A 15,327-nucleotide genomic window follows, 5' to 3' on the forward strand; every position below is an offset into this window, starting at 1 on the left:
TGCAGGAGCTGAGCTGGGCTTAGGCTGCTCAGGGTGTCTGGGAGTCAGGGTGCCTTGTGCCTTGTGCCCAGTGGGGGGGTTGGCAGCGGGTCTACAATCAGGATCTGTCTGCACGTCCTACCCCTCCCCAGCTTTTGGGTCACTCCCAGGGAAACAAGTGGTTTCAAGCTCCTCCTGTCACCCCTGGGGTGGCCGATGGGCAGGAGATGCTGCTGTGCCCACCCAAGCGCATCGCTCGCCTCACGGGCAGTCTTGGCCCCACATCTACAGCTCCTGGAATGCCCTGGGAAGAAACATGGCTGCCTAGCAGCCCCATGCCTCAGGACTACAGCTCCTAGCATGCTTTGGGGCGTGCCCTCCCTACTGTCTGACCCTGCAGGGACACCGTCTTCCTGGCCTGGCCTGGTAACCCCACAGGCGCCATGGTGGCCGCCCCAGGGCTGCCCTGGGCTCTTAGCCCCGGTGGTGCAGGGAGGATGAGGTGAGAGAAAAAGGCACAGCCAACTGAGCAGAAGAAACAGCTAGGAAAGAGGGGACAGGCTGCAGGTACGAGAGAAAAGATAAGGCCAGGAAGCAGGACATTGCAATAGAAAAAGAGGAGGACACAGAGCAGGAGTGAGATGTGGAGAAAGAAAAATCCAGCAGCGGGCTCTGGGAGAGTCAGGAATTAGAAATACAGACAGGGAGCGGGACAGAGAAAGATGAAAATAATGACAGGCTTCAGGGCAGAGCGGGAGGAATTGAAACCTAGGGACAGGGAGACAGAGATGGAGAAAGAAGAACTAGATAGACGCTACAGGGCAGACAGAGAGCAATTTAAAAAAACAGGGACAGGCAGAGAAAGAGGAAGAAACAGCTTCCCCCTCTTGTCTCCAGCTCTGCTTGCTTAGCAGGGCTTGGGCGCACTGCAGGATCTCTTGCTCACTCCCCACGGCTGTCATGACCCACATCTGCAGCCCATATGTGGTGCCACACAGCTGATTTGGGGGTGGCAGTTCTCATTCGCGGCACTGCGGGAATGGGGGCAAAGCAAATCAATCACTGTCATTTGATTTTTGTCCCCAGGGTGACCAAGCAGAGTTGTACCATGCACTGTGGAGTGTCCTGCAAAGGAGGTGACAGCCGATTGCAGGGTAGCGCTGAGACCCACCTGACAGCCAAAGTGCCCGCTGGCCGCAGAGCAGCCCAGGTGAGCCCGTTCTCTCGGAGGCCACGAAAGCAGCCTTCCTCCAGCCCTGGTTTTGGCAAGATACGGAGCCATGCAAAGATGTTTCCCAGGCCTCCAGGCGTGGCAAGCATTTCCCAATGCCCCGTGACAGCGTCTGCTCCCAGGAAGCACCTCCCCACAGAGCTGAGGCTGTATCTGGCCCCCCCGTTCCCCCCTGCCAAAACTGCATATGGCTGCCCTGAAGGTTTCACAGGGAGGATGGCGTCATCAGCCTGGTGGCATTTGTGACATAGAAATGGTGAGCTGACTCCCTGTGGCCATGGCTGGCTGGTTCAAAGTCTCCAATTGCCTCAACCTTTCTCCCTGGAAAGGCTGAGGCAATCTTTCTCCCCATTTAACGCGGGACTTTCTCAGGGTGTGAAGTTGGATGCTGGTGATGTATTGGTGGCTCCGTCTCAGTTCCACTTCAGAGTTGTGATTTCTGAGATCTGGGGCCACCTGAAGGCCCTGGCAGAGATGTCCAGGGCGTTTGTGTTCAATGTTTTGCTAGCAGAGGGCTACAATGGTCTAGGGTTATGCAATGCTAGCGTTACGGGATTCTAGGTTTATGCAGTGCTAGCAGAAGGCTGCTGGAATAGTCGTCTAAGCTTCTGTGCTAGTGTTATTGGGTTCTAAGGTTATGGGGTGCTGGGGCTCTGGGCTTCTGCAGTCACAGTGTGCTAGGGTGATGGGGTGCTAGGGCTACAAGATGCCAGAGTGTGAGTAGGATAGGCTTTTAAAGCCTGTTACTGTTAGGGAGCAGCATCTGGGCTTTTTGGTGCTGCCTTCCTGGGGTTATGTTATTGTTGCTTTATCTTGTGTTCTGGGTGGTCTTTTGCAGGGGGAGAGAGTCCTGTTTTAGCTTATTTTCCTTTCCAGTGTTTGCATCGGAGCCTCTGCTTTTTGTATGGTTTGTCTGCTGGTCGGGATTTATTATGCTTTTGGTTTGTGGTGCGTTTTCTGGCTTGCAACCATCCTTTTCACTCTAATATGGCCTACGGCACTGGCCCGTGTAACTTCTGATGCGGTTCAACTAATTTCTGGTGGCGGTTGGACTCTTTTAGGTAGGTGTGGAGGACTTGCGGTCCACGGAGAACGACTGCCAGATGATGACAGGCACTTCTGGGGTGTGGAAGGACTTACGGACCAAGTGCACTTCTGAGTTTGTGTGCACTTCCAAATTGGTGGTCACTTCTCCTGCCTTGAGAAGGAGAGCCGTGGAAAGACACCCACCGCATAGAAAGAGAAGTGTTTCCCTCAGGGTACTTGGCTTTTTGTTTTGCCTTTGAGTATGAAACCTGCAAAGAGGATGCTATCGTTAAGTTTAGTGTAGTATAGTGATGTTTTATAAAGTCCTGGGTGGAGTAGTGTGTGACTGGCAACATCACTGAAAAAGAATGGTTGTCTGTGTGTTCTGGATGCTTTCGTTTTGAACACCTGCTAACGGTGGTGGCTTCACACTGTCCTTAGATCCTTTCTGAAGGCACAAGCGCTTCGGGTGACGTTCATCATCCATGATAGTGGATGTCAACCTGTATTTCAAACAGACTTCTTTGAGTTGGAAAGAACCTTTCTAAAGGTCATCTAGTCCAGCCCCGCGCAATGAGCAGGGACATCTTCAACTAGATCAGCTTGCTCAGAGCCCCATCCGACCTGACCTTGAATGTTTCTAGGGATGGTGCGTCTACTACCTCTCTGGGCCACCTGGTATCATTTTGAAATTTTTAGGGTCAAATTCTGGTCACTTCTGATTTGATCATCCTTGGTTTTGCCTCGTTATGTGGCTGGAGAAGAGCTCATAGGAGGAGCAGGAGAAGGGTCAGCACTGCCATTTCCACACTGGCCACTTGTCCTGGTGTTATCAGGGTTATCTTTGTAGAGGTCAGTTCTTTGCTGGCCGAGGAGAGAGGCAAGGACTCTTGGCACAGAATTACCAAGGGAATTCATTATCTCATATGAGCTGTGCACAGAATGCTGCCCCAGCCTAATGTGTGTGGGCCACAATACAGAGGAAAGCGTATGTCACAATGCAGTTGTGTAGACCAACCAAATTACTCATGGTAAGAAGTGGGCTAATCACTTACTATTGCGTGTGTAATCAGTATCTGCTTGCCCCGTGCAGGTGGTGTGAACGTAAGGTCAGTGGTGTGTTAATCTACATTGTTCTAAACCAATGTGCGCTGCCGGTGGTGGGGGGGGCTTTATTGTGCATTCTGCTTCATCTGGTCATGGTTATACGCCTGGTTTTTTTTGAAAGGTGACTCTTCTGGTGTTTTGTTGTCAGTATGGGGTGTTCTCAGCCAGGAAGAGATGGCTTAGGTTGGGTCTTCAGGTCACATCGACCCAGAGGTAAAAGCTCGTCGTCCGAGGTAGTGTTGATTCTTCTAAGCAAGTCATATTGCAGTTAGCATCTTGCCTTTCACATTGCCAAAGGGTACTTCTGAACTATGGGGGAGCAATGCAGGGTGGAAAGGCACTGGCACGTGCGGCCTGTTGTTTGCTGGCCCTCACGCCATCAAAGCCCTCTCCAGAGGAACATTTCATTGTCATCATCAGCCATGGCCAGAAAGGCGAGGGTGAAACTAACAGTGACCCTCAGGCCAACTGCCCAGCCAGCTTTCATAAACGCGCAGGAGTCTCCCTGCTGTGGTTTGGACTAAACAGCACTGAAGAAGGTGAAAGCAAATACATCTGGGGGCATAGAATGTATTACAAAATGCTACGGTTAGACAGCAGGAAAGCCTTACAAATAGGGGTCAAATCTATACCCCCAGTGGCGCTACAAATCCAGTTAGCATTAGACTATATTAACTGCTCAAGGGAAGGTTTCTGCTCTCGTGAACACCAGATGTTGGCTTTGTGTAGACCAAGACAGAAGAGTAGAAACAGATGAAATGAAAATCCAAAGCCACCTTAAAGTTTTACAGAGATGTCTCCCTTTGGGAACTGTTCAAAGGTGAGGGCTGAACAACAATAACAAGCTACAGCCTGATGTGTTCCACAGAGGGACTTTTGGTGATGGCACCCAGGCCAATTAGGAAAAGGTCCAACAAACCCAGCTGCCTTAGGCAGGGCTCAAATCTGCGTTTGGGGGTCGGGGCTGTCAGCTGTCATGGTGGAAGGAAGGAGAAGCCTGAAATGGGGGAGGTGGATTTAGAAAGCATGCAGAATCCATTGATTCTCAGTGTGACTTCTTGACAAGTCGTTCAGAAATTGTGCACGTGCTTCATGCCTTTGCTGGTACAGGGAGGGCTGAGGAACAGACGATGCAGGCAGTCTCAGGCTGTTTCAGGAGCAAGTAAGGCCACACACTGGCATTTGAACATGGTTTGAAGGGCTTGCCAGAACAGCTCCCTTCTCAAGCCTGCAACCTGCCTTGCCATAAGAAATGCACGTCCACAGGTGGGAGAAGTTGCACCTTCTGGAGCGGAGACAAGGTCAGGAGACTCCGCTTGTAAAGCGGCCATCCTGCACTGTGCCCTCGCTAGTGACACATGCAAAATGCAGAGCTTGCTGCTGAGGAGGTGAAGGGGATGCTGCTGCTGCTGCTGCAGCCCGAGGGGCTGGGTGGCTTTGTAGCTCCAGGGTTCAGCTGAGATGCGTCTGAGCCCAGGAGCACAGGCAAGGGGAGACAGCGCCATGTCCTCCCTCGGGCAGGGTGTGGCAGATCAAGTAACTTGCCTTGATGTGGCGTGGGAGAGTGGAGGGAAGGTTTCAGCTTCACCCTTCCTTGTGTTTTGTGGCCCAGCAGAGCAGGTGGTGCTTTGAAGCAAAGACAAAGTGTGTGGGTACGCTGCTGCACTGGCACAGGCCCCTGGAAAGAGCAGATGTCCTACTGTTATCAGGATGATGCCGATTCCTTTGGCATTAGTCTTCACCAAGAGACGATACCTACACCTGCTGAAGAAGCAGGGCTCCTTCTTTGGGAAAAGCGCAATGGCATGAAAGGGGATGGGATGTGCCCAAGGAGTGGAGCTGTTCCATGGGCAGGAGGGGATGCCAGGAGCTTACCAGCACCCTCGGATGCCCCAGGATGCAGAGCATCCCAGGGTTAGGACCGCTGATTTCACTCTGCTCCAGGAGTGCCATCCCTCGGGGTCAGAGCGCCACGTCTTCCATGCCCTTCGGAGCCGGAAGCACAGCTGTCCCAGGTTAAAGCTTGGTGCTGGCCTTCCTTTTTTCAGGATCAGGAGCATTTGAGTTGCCAAGGAAGAGATGAAGGGGTTGCTGTCTTCCCTCAAGCCTTGAGGGACTGAGAGGATGAAGAAACAAAGGTGAGCTGACATGCGTGTATTGGCAGTGAGTCCGTCTTCCCCTGCATTGCAGCCAGCCCTTTGCCGGGTCAGGAGGGAGCTGGGGGACAGGTGCCTCAGCTGGAGGCTGCTGGTCAGGAACACCACAGGGGTCCTGTGATACATGCCTCTCCCCAGTGATGTACTGGGGACAGAGTCCCTCTGTCCTGGGCTGGACAGGAGCTCATTGCCAGCGTCCTTCTTTCCTCCTCGCCAGCCCCCACTGCCCTCACTCACCCTCACAGATGCACTGGATCCTCTCATGCTGCTCCACCACGTGGCGCCGGACAAGTCCTAGGAACATGCAGCCCACGAGGGACCCTGCTGCTCAATCTGCCCAGCAGTGGAACTCCGCCAGGCAGGGCTGACCCTGGGGTGCTCCTAGGGCACAGCCTCAGGGGTGTGGGACTGACAAGTGTCCCGCCAGCCCCACCGGTTGAAGGCAGGGATGGGCACAGGTGACAGGGCGCCCCATGGGTGCCTGGGCCCTATACCGGAACGTCGGGGCTCCTGACGTGCTGCTGCCTTGGGCCAGGGCGACCCCAGGACAAGGAGGAGCCCTGGGGCTCATGACTCACTGGTGAACCTCACAGTGTCCCACCACAAGGGCACCCTCGGCCTCCACAATGAGCAAGCTTGTGTCCTATGGGGTCAGCCCAGGGGCTGTGGTCGGCACACCACCACCCAGAACGGGAGCTGGGGTCCTCAGGGCTGGAGCAAGAGAGGCAGACTCTGCAGAAGCTGTGGAGGGCTGATGCTGGCAGGGCAGGATGCACATCAACAGGGCTTGGCACAAGGATAGGGTACATCAGCACAAGGCCTGGTACTGTGACCATTGGACACACACCTCCTGCCCCCGCCGCCCCTGACAAGGAGGCCAAGCCAAGGGCAAGGCTGTGCAAAGGGAGCTGGGGAGCTTGGGGCTGTCCTGCAGCAGCAAGACCAACCGCCCCAGGCTCTTTTGCTTCTCCTCTCTGGGGAGAGGAGAAGCACTTCCCCAGTGCCCGCAGGCAGAATGGGAGGGGCAGTGTCCTGGTTTCAGCCAGGACAGAGTTGGTTTTCTTCACAGAAGCTAGCGTGAGGCTATGTTTTGGAGTTGGGATGAGAAAAAAGTTGATAAAGTGCTGATGATTTGAGCTGTTGCTAAGTAGTCAAGGACAGCTCAGCTTCTCGTGCTGGCCTGCTAGCAAGAAGGCTGCGAGTGTACAGGAAACTGGGAGGGGACACAGCCAACACAGCTGGCCCAGGCGGGCCAAAGAGGTATTCCGTACCATATAACGTCATGGCCAGTACCTAAACTGGAGTTAGCCGGGGCGGGGGGGAGGAGTGGGGGGACGGGAGTCGCTGCTTGGGGACGAGCTATTGATCACTGGCTGGTGAGCAACTGCTGTATTGGGCATCACTTGTTCTTGTACATTGCTTTGTCGGTATTATTATTGTTGTTATCATTGTTGTTTCCTTGTCTTTTTCGGTCTTATTAACGTGTTTTTATCTCAACCCCTGAGTTTCTTCCCAATTCTCTCCCCAGTCCCACAGCAGGGGGGGAGCGAGCGAGCGGCTGCGTGGTGTTCAGTTGCCAGCTGGGGCTAAACCACGACAGTCCTTTTTGGTGCCCAACGTGGAGCTAAGGGCTTGAGATAATAACCGTTGTGGGTTACGATTTCAGTTTATTTGATTTGCGTCATGCTCTCGTCTTTGCCGTACATGTGAAAGAGTGGTGTTGGTTTCTGCAGGTTGCTGTCCTCTGCAATGATTAGTAATGTCTTGCCTGGGAGGTTTGTTTTTAGGACACCGACCTTGAGCTTAATGTGGTATCTGAGCTCTGTACTAAAGCCGTTACTGTATTTCGGGTACTGTCTTGTGCTAGTATTAGCCTGGACTTAGAAGGTAGGGAAGCCAAGCAGCTGTGATCCCTTTCTAGGGAAGGGGGCATTGACAAAGCTATTGGAAAAGGTGCACGAGTCCTCAGCCACTGTCGGCTGTGAAGGAAAGGTATCCCTTCAAGGAAGACGTTCTATGTCACCCAGGCAAGTGGACCACCATGGAGCAAGGTATGCAGTACCTGAGGCAGCTAGCTGTGCTGAAGGTGATTTATGGTGACTTGGACAATGGGCAATCCTCCAAAGATCCAGGTGAAGTCAATTGTACATGACCTATGTGGCGGAACTTTGTACGGAGTGCACCATCATCCTATGCCAACTCATTAGCAGTAATGGCCTGGAAGGATGGAGAGATGACCAACGGTGGATGAATTGGCTGGCCAACTCCAGCAATACACAGAAAGTCTCTCTCTCCCTCCCTACGGGCCTGCATCTCTGCTGTAGAGAAACCGTCCAGCAATTCAAAGAGGCTATGTCCTACCCTCCACCTGTATGGACCCAGCATCTCAGCTATTAGGAGTAAGTGTTCTGCTCAAAAGAGACGATACAGGGGATACACACCGCGAGCCACCCTGTGGCTTCACTTGCGTGACTATGGAGAGGACATGAGGAGGTGGGATGGAAAACCTACCTCGACCCTAGAGGCACAAGCACACGCGAGCTGCAAGGAAAAACAATTATAAAAGGGGGTTCGGGATCCTCCAGCAAAATCGTCGCTCCACTTTCCAGTGGGCAGTTCCCCAGAACTAATAGAAGGGCTGATCTTACCTCTGATCCTCCAGAAGTGATTTCTGATTCGTATTTACAAGAGGTAGGTAACAAGTACTATGACCAGGACTAGCAGGTGGACTGTGTGGATTAGATGGCCTGGCACATCAGACCCACAGGAATATAAGGCTTTAGTGGGCACAGTGTACCCTAATGCCATCAAGCCATATAGGGGCAGAACCCATTTGTATTTCCGGAGCAACCGGGAGATCCCAACAGCTGACTGTACTGGAGGCCGAAGTGAGCCTAACTGGGGATGAGTGGCAGAAGCACCCCATTGTGACTGGCCCAGAGGCTCCGTGCATCCTGGGCATAGACTACCTCAGGAGAGGGAATTTCAAGGACCCAAAGGAGTACCAGTGGGCTTTTGGTGTAGCTGCCCTGGACAGCTGTCCACCTTGCCTGCTCCCTCAGAGGACCCTTCTGTTCTGGGGTTGCTGAGGGTTGGAGAAAAACAGGTGCCGATCGCTACCACAACAGTGCACCGGCGGCAATATCGCACCAACAGAGACTCCCTGATCCCCATCCATAAGCTGATTCGTCAGCTGGAGAGCCAAGGAGTGATCAGCAAGACTCGCTCACCCTTTAACAGCCCCATATGGCCAGTGCAAAAGTTTCATGGAGAGGGCCGACTGACAGTAGGCTATGGTGGCCTGAATGAAGTCACACCACCACTGAGTGCTACTGTGCCAGACATGCTAGAACTTCAATATGAACTGGAGTCAAAGGCAGCCACGTGGTGCGCCACAATTGATATCGCTAATGCGTTTTTCTCAACCGCTTTGGTGGCAGAGTGCAGGCCACAGTGTGCTTTCGCTTGGAGGAGTGTCCAGTACACCTGGAATCGACTGCCCCAGGGGTGGAAACACAGCCCTACCATTTGCCATGGTCTGATACAGACTGCATTGGAACAGGGTGAAGCTCCAGAGCACCTGCAGTATGTAGATGACATCATTGTATGGGGCGACACATCGGAAGAGGTTTTCAAGAAAGGGAAGAAAATAAGTCAAATCCTTCTGAAAGCCCGTTTTGCAAATGGGAGATCCAATTTTTAGGAATAAAATGGCAAGATGGATGTCATCAGATCCCAATAGATGTGATCAACAAAATAACAGCTATGTCTCCACCACCTAGCAAAAAAGAAACAGAAGCTTTTTTGGGTGTTGTGGGCTTCTGGAGGATGCATATTCCAAATTACAGTCTGATTGTAAGCCCTCTTTATCAATAAGAAGAATGATTTTAAACAGGGCCCTGAGCAACGACGAGCCCTCGAACAAATTAAGCAGGAGATAGTTCATGCCGTAGCCCTCGGGCCAGTCCGGGCAGGACAAGATGTTAAAAATGTGCTCTACATGGCAGCCGGGGAGAATGGCCTTACCTGGAGTCTCTGGCAGAAGGCACCAGGAGAGACCCGAGGTTGACCTCTAGAGTTTTGGAGTCCAGGATCTAGGGGATCTGAGTCCCGCCATACTCCAAGTGGAAAGGAGATATTGGCAGCGTATGAAAGCATTCGAGCTGCCTCAGAAGTGATTGGTACTGAAACACAGCTCCTCCTGGCACTCCAACTGCTGGTGCTCGGATGGATGTTCAAAGGGAGGGTCCCGTCTACATATCATGCGACTGATGCTATGTGCAGGAAGTGGGTCGTGCTTATCACACAGCGAGCTCAAATAGGAAACCCCAGTCGCCCAGGAATCTTGGACGTGATAATGGAGTGGCCAGAAGGCAAAGGTTTTGGAATATTGCCAGAAGAGGAGGTGGTGCGTGCTGAAGAGGCTCTGCCATATAATAAACTGGCAAAGAAGAAAAGGCAATATGCCCTGTTTACTGATGGGTCCTGTCGTACTGTAGGCAAACATCGAAGGTGGAAAGCTGCTGTATGGAGCCCTATACGACGAGTCACAGAAGCTGCTGAAGGACAAGGTGAGTCAAGTCAGTTTGCAGAGGTGAAAGCCACCCAGCTGGCTTTAGCTACTGCTGAATGAGAAAAATGGCCAGTACTCTATGTCCTTACTGATTCATGAATGGTGGCAAATGCTCTATGGGTGTGGCTATAGCAATGGAAGCAGAGCAACTAGCAGCACAGAGGCAAGCCCACCTGGGCTGCTGAATTATGGCAAGATGTTGCTGCCTGCTTAGAGAATCTGGTCATAAAAGTATGTCATGTCATGTAGGTGCTCACGTACCCAAGAGTTGGGCCACTGAAGAACATCAAAACAACCATCAGGTGGATCAGGCTGCTAAGGTTGAAGGGGCGCAGGTGGATCTGGACTGGCAACATAAGGGTGAATTGTTTATAGCTCGGTGGGCCCATGACACCTCGAGGCCATCAGGGAAGAGATGCAACATAGAGATGGGCTCGGGATCGAGGGGTGGACTTGACCATGGACGCTATTGCCCAGGTTATCCATGAACGTGAAACGTGCGCTGCAATCAAACAAGCCAAGCGGTTAAAGCCCCTGTGGTATGAAGGGTGATGGTGGGATGCTTCTCATGACTGGAGTGCTGCAATGGATGGCTATAAGCTCTTCCGAAGGGATAGGCAGGGAAGGAGAGGCGGTGGGGTGGCTCTGTATGTTAGGGAGTGTTTTGATTGCATAGAAATCGAAGATTGTGAAGACCAAGTAGAGTGCTTGTGGGTAAGGATGAGGGGGAAGGCCAATGAGGCAGATATCCTGCTGGGAGTCTGTTACAGGCCACCCAACCAGGATGAAGAGATGGATGAGACATTCTATAAGCGACTGGCGGAGGTCTCGCATTCGCTGGCCCTTGTTCTTGTGGGGGACTTCAACCTACCGGACATCTGCTGGAAGTATAACACGGCAGAGAGGAAACAGTCTAGGAGGTTCCTGGAGTGTGTGGAGGATAACTTCCTGATGCAGCTGGTGAGTGAGCCCACCAGGGGAGATGCCTTCCTGGACCTGCTGTTTACAAACAGAGAAGGACTGGTGAGAGATGTGGTGGTCGGAGGCCGTCTTGGGCTTAGCGACCACGACATGATAGAATTCTCGGTTGTGAGGGAAGTACGGAGAGGGGTCAGCAAAACTGCTATCATGGACTTCCGGAGGGCAGACTTTGGCCTGTTCAGGTCACTGGTTGAGAGAGTCCCTTGGGAGACAGTCCTGAAGGACAAAGGGGTCCAGGAAGGCTGGACAGTCTTCAAGAAGGAAATCTTAAAGGCGCAGGAGCAGGCGGTCCCCATGTGCCATAAGAAGAGCTGGCGGGGAAGGCGACCGGCCTGGCTGAACAGGGAGATTTTGCTGGGACTCAGGGAAAAGAGGAGAGTTTATCACCTCTGGAAGAAGGGCCAGGCAACTCACGAAGAGTACAAGGATCTCGTTAGGTCAAGCAGGGAAAAAATTAGAAAGGCAAAAGCCCAGCTAGAGCTCAGTCTGGCCACAGTCGTAAAGGATAATAAAAAATGTTTTTACAAATATATTAACAACAAAAAGAGAGGCAAGGAGAATCTCCATCCCCTACTGGATATGGCAGGGAACATTGTCTCCAAGGACGAGGACAAGGCTGAGGTACTTAATGCCTTCTTCGCCTCAGTCTTTAATAGCCAGTCCAGGTATCCACAGGGTATTCAGCCCCCTGAGCTGGAAGACGGGGATGGAGAGCACAATGTACTCCTCATAATCCAGGAGGAAGCAGTCAAGGACATGCTAAGCCACCTGGACACCCGCAAGTCTATGGGGTCTGAAGAGATCCACCCGAGAGTACTGAGAGAGCTGGCGGAGGAGCTTGCAAGCCACTCTCCATCATTTATCAGCAGTCCTGGTTAACAGGAGAGGTCCCAGAAGACTGGAGGCTTGCCAATGTGACGCCCGTCTACAAGAAAGGCCGGAAGGAGGATCCGGGGAACTACAGGCCTGTCAGCCTGACCTCTGTACCAGGGAAGATTATGGAGCAGTTGGTCTTGAGAGTGCTCACAGGGCATCTGCAGGACAACCAAAGGATCAGGCCCAGCCAGCATGGGTTCATGAAAGGCAGGTCCTGCTTGACCAACCTGATCTCCTTCTATGACCAGGTGACCCGCCTAGTGGATGAGGGAAAGGCTGTGGACGTTGTCTACCTGGACTTTAGTAAAGCCTTTGACAGCGTCTCCCACAGCATTCTCCTGGAGAGACTGGCGGCTCGTGGCTTAGACGGGTTTACTCTTTGCTGGGTGAGGAACTGGCTGGATGGCCGAGCCCAGAGAGTTGTGGTGAACGGCGTTAAATCCGGCTGGCGGCCGGTCACAAGTGGTGTTCCCCAGGGCTCGGTTCTGGGGCCGGTCTTATTCAATATCTTTATTGATGATCTGGATGAGGGAATTGAGTGCTCCCTCAGTAAGTTTGCAGATGACACCAAGTTGAGTGGGAGTGTTGATCTGCTGGAGGGTAGGAGGGCTCTGCAGAGGGATCTGGACAGGCTGGATCGATGGGCAGAGGCCAACTGTATGAGGTTTAATAAGGCCAAGTGCAGGGTCCTGCACTTTGGCCACAACAACCCCATGCAACGCTACAGGCTTGGGGAGGAGTTGCTGGAGAGCAGCCCGGCGGAAAGGGACCTGGGGGTGCTGGTTGACAGCCGGCTGAATATGAGCCGGCAGTGTGCCCAGGTGGCCAAGAAGCGTCCTGGCCTGTATCAGGAATAGTGTGGCCAGCAGGAGTAGGGAAGTGATTGTGCCCCTGTACTCGGCACTGGTGAGGCCGCACCTTGAATACTGTGTTCAGTTTTGGGCCCCTCACTACAAGAAGGATGTTGAGGTGCTGGAGCGTGTCCAGAGAAGGGCAACGAAGCTGGTGAGGGGTCTGGAGCACAAGTCTTATGAGGAGCGGCTGAGGGAACTGGGGTTGTTTAGTATGGAGAAGAGGAGGCTGAGAGGAGACCTTATCGCTCTCTACAACTACCTGAAAGGGGGTTGTGGCGACGAGGGTGTTGGTCTCTTCTCCCAAGTAACTAGTGATAGGACAAGAGGAAATGGCCTCAAGTTGCGCCAGGGGAGGTTTAGATTGGATATTAGGAAAAATTTCTTCACTGAGAGGGTGGTCAGGCATTGGAACAGGCTGCCCAGGGAGGTGGTGGAGTCGCCATCTCTGGAAGTGTTCAAAAAACGTGTGGATGTGGCGCTTCAGGACATGGTTTAGGGGATATGGTGGTGCTGGATTAATGGTTGGACTTGATGATCTTAAAGGTCCTTTCCAACCTAGTGATTCTGTGATTCTGTGATTCTGTGAAATATAAACACGGGGAGGGCTGGCAGATTGAGTACATGACACTTCCACAGACTCGCAAAGGCAAACGCTATGTGCTTACCATGGTGGAAGCAACCACCGGATGGCTGGAACCATAGCCAGTGCTCCATGCCACTGCCTGGAATACTATCCTGGGCCTTGAAAAGCAAGTCTTGTGGCGACATGGCACCCCCAAAAGAACTGAGTCGGACAATGGGACTCATTGCCAAAACAACCTTATAGACACCTGGGCCAAAGAGCATGGCATTGAGGGGGTGTATCACATCCCCTGCCATGCACCAGCTTCTGGAAATATTGAATGATACAACAGGCTGTTAAAGACTACACTGAGAGCAATGGGTGATGGGACATTCAAACATCTGGATAAACATTTAGCAAAAGCCACCTGGTTAGTCAACGCTAGGGCATCTACTAATAGAGCCGGCCCTGCTCAGTCAAAACTTTTACGTACTGTAGAAGGGGATAAAGTCCTTGTGCTGCACGCCGAAAATATGCTGGGGAAGACAGTCTGGGTTACTCTTGCCTCTGGCAAATGCAAACCTGTTTGTGGGATTGCCTTTGGCCAGGGACCTGGGTGCACTTGATGGGTAATGTGGAAGGATGGGGAAGTCCGATGTGTACCTGGAGGAGATTTGATTTTGGGTGAAAATAGTCAATGATTTGAATTGTATTATGTTAATTGCTACACAATAGGGTATGACATTACTACTATGGTTGCTGTCTACCATATCAATGGTATTACAGTAAGAATCACCCAGACTGATGAGGAATGCGCTTTAGTGAAACCAAGCAACATGCAGCTGTGATGGAACCAGAACTGGCTTCAGCAGCTTACGCCCAACAACTTCCTCGCGATCGACATCTTCGACCTGCAGAGCATGGGTATGGACCGTGCCAGATAACAAGCCAACACCACACACCATCTCCCCTGCCTTGAGAGACTGCTACGATGGATGAAGCCCAGCGTCATGGAGCCACTGGACTCCACAGACATTTTAAAGCGATAGCCCATGGACTAAGAGAATGGTACCTGCGTGTATATATTGAAAGACAGGAAAAGTAATAATCGGTAATTGCAATGTATTGAAAAGTGTAGGACCCAGGCATGATGTAAATGGTATGGAATAAGGGGTGGATACTGTACTGGTTTCAGCCAGGACAGAGTTGGTTTTCTTCACAGAAGCTAGTGTGAGTCTGTGTTTTGGATTTGGGATGAGAAAATGTTGGTAACGTGCTGATGTTCTGAGTTCTTTTTAAGTAGTCAGGGACAGTCCAGCTTCTCATGCTGGCCTCCTAGCAAGAAGGCTGCGGGTGCACAGGAAGCTGGGAGGGGACACAGCCAGGAGAGCTGGCCCAGGCTGGCCAAAGAGCTATTCTGTACCATATAACGTCATGGCCAGTACATAAACTGGAGGTAGCTGGGCGGGGGCGGAGTCGCTGCTCGGGGACGGATGGTGAGCGATTGCTGTATTGGGCATGACTTCTTGTACATTCCTTTGTCAGTATTATCATTGTTATCGTTGTTGTTTCCTTCTCTCTTGCTGTCTTATTAATGTGTTTTTATCTCAACCCATGAGTTTCTTCCCAATTTTCTCCCCATCCAACTGGGGGAGGGATAGTGAGCGAGCGGCTGCGTGGTGCTCAGTTGCCAGCTGGGGCTAAGCCATGACAGGCAGAAAGGGGCATCCATGGGGCACAGCCTCTCCCAGGGGCCGCTCATGACTCTGCTGTTCTCAGATGTGGCCAGCTAGCACGGCGATACTGAGGGCAGCAATGGGCTGCTTTGGCACAGGGCTGTGGTCCGGGGACTGCAAGGAACAATGTCTCCCGCAGAGCATGGTGACTGGGCTGGGAGGCATCGGTTGGGCACAGGCAGGGACCTGGGCCACAGGCACACCCTGCAGCCCTACTGAACGGGCCACAAGACTCACTTGCCAGCC

The sequence above is a fragment of the Phaethon aethereus genome (assembly GCF_964289735.1).
Source record: "Phaethon aethereus genome assembly, chromosome: Z".
NCBI lineage: Eukaryota > Metazoa > Chordata > Aves > Phaethontiformes > Phaethontidae > Phaethon > Phaethon aethereus.